At 35.8% G+C, this 7,493-nt stretch overlaps 1 protein-coding gene across 3 annotated transcripts in view; it reads left to right on the top strand.

The window, feature by feature from the left end:
• Positions 1-160, top strand: part of LOC109184813 — a 7,419-nt gene extending 7,259 nt beyond the window's left edge. Inside the window, exon 6 of one of the 3 annotated variants that reach the window (XM_019334860.1) lies at positions 16-160. The gene's annotated coding sequence lies outside the window, so the exon portion shown is untranslated. The other 2 variants (XM_019334859.1, XM_019334857.1) reach the window with 2 other exon arrangements.
• Positions 161-7,493: the final 7,333 nt, after the last annotated feature.

The raw sequence follows: 7,493 nt of genomic DNA, 5'->3' as shown, positions 1-7,493 counted from the left end.
ACAAATTAAAAAGACTGTAAAATTTGGAATAATAGAAAGAAACTATATTGATGGATGCATGTTGGTCTGTGAGTGCATGTTGGCCTGTGAGCATCACGTATTCGTGGGTTATTTGGACCAAAACTACGAACTATAACCAATTATTACATTATTATTAGTATATATATATATATATATATATATATATATATATATATATATATATATATATATATATATTAGTACTTAATGTTAAAATTATGAGTTAATACTCAATTTAGTCCTCGATTATAGTAGTATTTTTTGATTTAGTCCTAAACGACTTTTTGTATTTAATTAGGTCTTCGACTTTGATGATTTTACCTAATTGAGTCTTTGACTATTAGAATCAAGAACTAAATCGAGAAAAATCATTATAGTTGAGAACGAAATTAGGTAAAACCATTATAGTCGAAGACTAACTTGGATAAAACTACTATAATCGATGATTGAATTTGGTATTAATAGATGTGAGATAACCAAACTATCTTAACAGAGGACTCAATTGAGTAAAATCATCAAAATTAAGGACCTAATTAAGCACAAAAAGTCGTTTAGGACTAAATCAAGAAAAATAACTATATTCGATGACCTAATAGAGTATTAACTCTTAAAATTATAGTTATATTGAAATATATTTTAGAAAAATATACTCCATAGCATAAAATTTTTTTAAATGTTATAAAATTCATTTATTTTTTTTTTTGGTACATCAATCTAAAGACTCAAGAAGAGCATTATCTAACACGGAGACTAGGTAGACTCCGAGCATCGGCATTGAGCAGCCCACTCAACTTCACCGGGGCGTAATGTTATAAAATTCATAGTTATACAAGTTATATCATATTAAAAAGTATAATTGATAATTCGGGCTATAATTATGGTATGATTAATAATTGTTAACGTAATAATTGTAGATATGGTAAATGATTACATATTGTCAAATGAATCTAGAGTGTAATTAAAATAATACTTTAATATTATTATAATTAAACAAGTGTGTGTGAAAAATGAAACTACAAAATAGAACTCATGAAATTATATATATATATATATATATATATATATATATATATATATATATATATATATATATATATATATATATAGTCGTATATAGTCGAGTTCAGGTGTGGCGATCCCTTCCCGTGCAGTCGTGTGGCGATTTTCAGAATACACTAATAGTTAAGCAAAATATACACCATCAACGGTAGAAAATGCACTACAAAAACATACACAAATAGGTATGCATCACCAACAACACACCATTAGGTAGGACTAAAAGTACCCCGACAGTGTTCGAAAATACACCATTAGTGGTAGGGAGGTATATGGTGTATTTTTTTTTGGGTGTATTGTGTATTTTTTGGTGTAGTTTTTCATTTCATTGTTGTGTGTTTCTCTTACGCTATTGGTGGATATTGTTAACACTATTGGTGTATTCTGAAAACCGCAGCACTGGAGGGTGTCGCCGCATTTGAACTTTTTCCTATATATATATATATATATATATATATATATATATATATATATATATATATATATATATATATATATATATATATATATATATAGTAAAATGAAACTGTAGTATAATTAAAATGATACTTTGGTATTGCTATAATGAAACTAGTGTGTGGAAAATGAAACTAAAAAAAAAAACAAAGTAATATTATCAAATTAAACTGAAGTGTAATTAGGATGATACTTACTGCATTGACCACACTGCTACATGGACCATGGTAAAAATTTGCCCCTAAATAGAGTCTAGTGTTACTAGGTGATGGCCTTTGGGCTTAGGCCACACTCCACCCAAATGATGGTAGATGTATTCAAGGACTTCTTGGGCAACATTATAGAGATATATGTAGATGATATGCTAGTCAATAGTAGGGAGGCTCAGTGTCACCCTGAGTACTTGACTTTACGTTTCGAGGTAAAAAAGCAACTCAACATACTCATGAACCCAAATAAATGCCCTTTCGTGAGAAGGGGAGAAAATTCCTCGAATTCATGATTGCATAGAGGGAGATAGAGGTGAACCCTAAAATGACCATTTGTTCCAAGACATGCAACCTTCAGGAGGCAGTTCCAGTTTGTAGGCTACCTTTCCAACCTTAGCTATGACTTTGAATGGTCCATAGAATCTTGCAGTAAGCTTAACGTTGGATCTAAATGGCCACTGATACCTGTTTATAGGGTTGTATTTTTAGGTAGATCCAATCTCCTACCTCAAAGCTTCTTTCACTTCTGTGTTTGTCAGCTTGCTGTTTCATTCTTGCTTGAGCCTTTTGCAAATTCTCTTTAAGGATAGCCACCATAGTAGCTCTCTCTTTGAACCACTCACTCCCTTCCGCTTCTGTCACCTTGTCAAAAGTTATGGCTGGTGGCAAGTAACCATAGAGAGCTTGGAAGGGAGAACACTGGAGGGATGTGTGGTAGTTGGTGTTGTACCAATACTCGGCTAGGTGCAACCACTTACTCCATGCCTTGGGCTTGTGGAAGACCATACACCTCAAATAGGTCTCCAAGCACCTATTAACCCTCTCTGTCTGACCATTAGATTGGGGATGATAGGCTGATGACATGCTCAGATTCACCTGCAATTGTTTGAATAAAGACTGCCAAAACTTGCTTACAAAGACTTTGTCTCTATTACTTACAATACCTTGAGGGATGCCATGGAGTTTATAGACATGCTCCATGAAGACCTCAGCTACCTTCTCAACAGTGTAGGGATGTGATAGGGCTAGGAAGTGACTGTATTTGGTGAATCTGTCTACCACTACCACAATTACCTCATTTCCATGAGACATGGGCAGACCTTCAAATCCATTGATATGCTTTGTCAAGCCTGCTCTGGGATTTTAAGGGGCTGTAGTAACCCTGGATATGCCACATTTTCCTCCTTACACTTATGGCAAACATCACAAGCCCTAACTGTTGCTATCACTTCACTTTTCATTCCCTTCCAGTAGAAGAGTTGTTTGAGTCTGTGGTATGTTATATGTTGCCCTGAATGAACCCTATGGGAGGGTTGTGTAACTGCATCAAGAGCTTGCCCCTTAGGTCTCCTTTCTGCCCCACATACAGCTTCCCTTTGTACCTGATCAATCCATCATTTACAGTAAATAATGAGGTTGCCTATGGTATAATCAACTGCTTAGTTAATACCTTGGCAGCTAGCTCATCCCCTTCATAACTTTTAAGGATTTCCTCAATCCAAAGTGGTCTAACAGATGAAATAGCTAATAATTCAGCTTGTTCCCTAGCACCTCTCCTAGATAAGGCATCAGCTACACAATTCTCTTTCCCTTTCTTATACTCAATCACATAACTCAACCCCAGTAATTTGGTGAGACCCTTTTGTTGCATAGCCGTGGTTATTTTCTGTTCCAGCAAAAATTTTAGGCTTTGGTAGTCAGTTCTAATGGTGAATGGTCTACCTACCAAATAGGACCTATACTTGTCCACTGCATTAATAATGGAAATGTATTCTTTTTCATAGATGGATAATCCCAAATGTTTGGCCCCAAACCCCTTGCTGAAATAGGCCACTGGCCTCCCTTCTTGCATTAGAACTGCTCCCATGCCCTTGTAGCAGGCATCAGCCTCTACAATAAAATCCTTGTCAAAGTCAGTCAATGCCAGTACTAGGGCATTACACAAGGACTGTTTCAGTTTTTCAAAAGCAACTTCAGAATCCACACTCCACTAAAATGCATCCTTCTTCAACATATTTGTAAGTGGTCTACTTATGACTCTATAGGACTGAATGAACCTCCTGTAGTAGCCAGTGAGGCCTAGAAATCCCCTCAATTCCTTAATACTGGTTGGTTTAGGCCAGGCTGCCACAGCAATCAATTTAGCTGGATCAGTTTGTAATCCTCTTTCAAAGATGATATGACCAAGGTATTCAACCTCCCTCTTAGCAAAAGAACATTTACTAAGTTTGGCTAACAGCTGGTTTCCCTTCATGATTTCCAGAACTTCCCTTAAATGCTCTCAGTGACTGTTTATGGAAGGGTTGTATATTAGTATGTCATCAAAGAAAACAAGCACAGTTTTCCTATCAGGGTCCTAAATACATGGTTCAAAAGGGATTGGAATATAGCTGGAGCATTGGTCAAGCCAAAGGGCATCACCGTGAATTCATATAATCATTGGTGTGTCCTAAAGGCTGTTTTATATTCTTCCCCCTCCTTCATCCTAACTTGATGATAGCCAGCTCTCAAGTCCAACTTAGTGAATATCTTGGCATTGGCTAATTCTGAAAACAGATCCTCAACCAGTGGAATTGGAAATTTATTTTTAACTGTTATACCATTCAATGCTCTATAATCTATACAGAACCTCCATGAGTTATCCTTTTTAGGGACTAGTAGAACTGGTGAGGCAAAGGGGGAAGTGCTGTGGGAAATGATTCCAGCTGACAACATTTCCTCCACCATTTTTCTATGGTATTCTTCTGTAAGAATGAATACCTGTAGGGCTTGGAATTAATTGGTTTAGCTCCTGGTACCAATGGGATCTCATGGTCAAAGGGCCTCCTAGGTGGCAGTGTCTTAGGATCCCCAAAAAACTCTTGGAATTCATGTAGAATAGCAGTCAACTCAAGGTGTTTTGTTTCTGTCTCACTTGAGGGGTTGCTGCCTTGAACCATGCCTTGTAATAGGTACCCTTGCACTCCTTCATTTTCCATCTCCTAACTTCCTTCTTAGTAGTTTGTTGCAGTATAATACCTTTGGTCAACCCCTTTAACAGCACTCTTTTTCCATCCTTATGGAATGATATTCCTGGGGGTTTGTAACACCCCACTTTTCTTAACTCTTAATCACAACTCTAAACATTCATTAACATAAACTAAGCAGCGGAAATTAATGACTAAAAAGATAACTAGTGGGAGTGTCACCGCCACAACCACTACTCCGTGATGATTGCACAGGCTAAGGGGTAAAACTAAAAATAAAGTAAATATCTTGCATCCATATAGAATACTGAAAACATAAGGGGGAAAAACATCACCCCAATAGTCTACAACATCCTCAAAACCATAAAGTCGATAAGTCTAAAATCCATAACATAATCATCAATAAAACTAGAGTTTAGATATCTCTAACTACGAGACTAATCTAACTCGACTTCTTCTCATGTTGGGTCCACCTGAAAAGGGTTTTGCAAGAAACACATAGACAGATAGGAAAACACCCGTTAACACGAAGCTAAGTATAACCACACTCAACCCTGTAAAGCTTTATAGCATATACTTTGAAAACATTTGGTTTCTCTTGTAAACAATGAACTCATCTCAAATCATCTTTAGATCTAACACATACTTTCTAGATGCTTGCACCCTATTATATCAGCTGGCATACTATATATATATATATATATATATATATATATATATATAAGACTGTTCACTTAAATTCATCAGCATATAAACTTCTCAAATAACTTAACAAGCAATTCATGCTTACAGATAGGATCATGCTAATAAACCATATAACAGGTATTCTCATGCTTTCACATTCTCATCACAAAACTTGATATTTAGAGCTTCTAGTACAACAAAATAATCATGCTCGATGGAAAATCTTAAGTCAACCTTCTCATTATAAAATCTCATACGATACTCTGCTCACATGCAATCTCGTGCAATACTATACATCACTCTCATATGCAATCTCGTGCAAAGCTATAAACATATTCATATGCAATCTCATGCAATACTATAATCATTCTCATATGCACTCTTGTGCAAAGCTATAAATATATTCATATGCAATCTCATGCAATACTATAATCATTCTCATATGCAATCTTGTGCAAAGCTATAAACATATTCATATGCAATCTCATGCAATACTATAATCATTCTCATATGCAATCTCGTGCAATACAATAGGTCATACTCATATGCAATCTCGTGCCATACTATATATACATCATTCAAATAGGCAATCTTGTGAAATTCAATAATCTTACTCATATGCAATCTCGTGTAATGCTATAATCATACTTCTTATGCAATCTCATGCAATACTATATACATACTCATATGCAATCTCATGCAATACTATAATCATACTTCTTATGCAATCTCATGCAATACTATATACATACTCATATGCAACCTCGTGCAATACTAGAATCATACTCTTATGCAATCTCATGCAATACTATATACATACTCATATGCAATCTCGTGCAATACTATAATCATACTCTTATGCAATCTCATGCAATACTATATACATACTCATATGCAATCTCGTGCAATAATATACTCATACTCATATGCAATCTTGTGCAATAATATACTCATACTCATATGCAATCTCGTGCAATAATATAAACATACTAATATGAAATCTCGTGCAACTATATATATATATATAAATACGCATACACTCTTTATGAAAATAGAGTACTTTCTGTGGAGGTCTCTTTCTTACTTTCTTGACTCTCTTTCTTTCTCTTGAGTCTCTTTTGACTCTCTTTCTTTCTCTTGAGTCTCTTTTGACTCTCTTTCTTTCTCTTGAGTCTCTATTGAATCTCTTCTTTCTCTATACTCGTAGACGGCTTAGGGTTTCACCAAAGCGTGAATTACCCCATTGGGAACGGCATAAATCTGACCCAATATCTCCTACCGTCTACGTAACCAATCTCGTAGTTCAAACTCTGTGGAATTAGGTATCGAACTATTAGTGTGCACACCCCCTAACCAGGATTCCAAGCCTGGCGGGTAGTTTCCAACCTCGTAACGTGGGAATACGCCGCATTACATATACTGGGACCGCAATGTCCATAAATATCTCCCGAGAGGACATAGTCCAAACGGTATCCTCCAAAACCTCACCAATATAGATAATACATAGATATATCGCTCATGCATCAATCTCATGCATGCAAACAACTCTACTACTTCTCAATGCATCAAAGAATGGTGTACCACATGCTTATGGTTTTTGAAAGTATTCTTGGGCTCACGTTGGCCCCTTATGCATTTTTGAAATATGACACATGTGAAATGTCAAAATGCTCTATAACATGCTTATAAATCATGTATGAAATAACATGAAGTGTTCAAAATATAATGCCATGCTCGATTTGCAAATAGGCAACTTCTTTACATTTCACTTCAACAAATATACTTCTATTCTCTTGGATCAAATAATACAATTTAATCATGCTATAATAGTGAATCACATTCTCAAATGATCATGCTTCTATACTTAATAAAATCATCAAACAGATCACAAAGATAACAATTCCTCATATGCAGTGCATAGCAAAATATATACTGTGTAGTATTTCTTCACAATTTCCTTCATAGCATACTCATTTTAGATCCAAATTCAACGAAGTCAAAGCCAAAACGTGCGTCGAGACGGTCCCGAAGAGCCGAGCCGCAAGGGCCTGTAACACTCGGCCCAAAACGACACGTAGCTGAGCCACAAGGGCCCGGCCAC

Source organism: Ipomoea nil, unplaced genomic scaffold (genome assembly GCF_001879475.1).
Source record: "Ipomoea nil cultivar Tokyo-kokei standard unplaced genomic scaffold, Asagao_1.1 scaffold1286, whole genome shotgun sequence".
Classification (NCBI taxonomy): Eukaryota; Viridiplantae; Streptophyta; class Magnoliopsida; order Solanales; family Convolvulaceae; genus Ipomoea; species Ipomoea nil.
The sequence above is the reverse complement of the archived record's forward strand: the minus strand, read 5'-3'. Positions and strand labels throughout refer to the sequence as shown.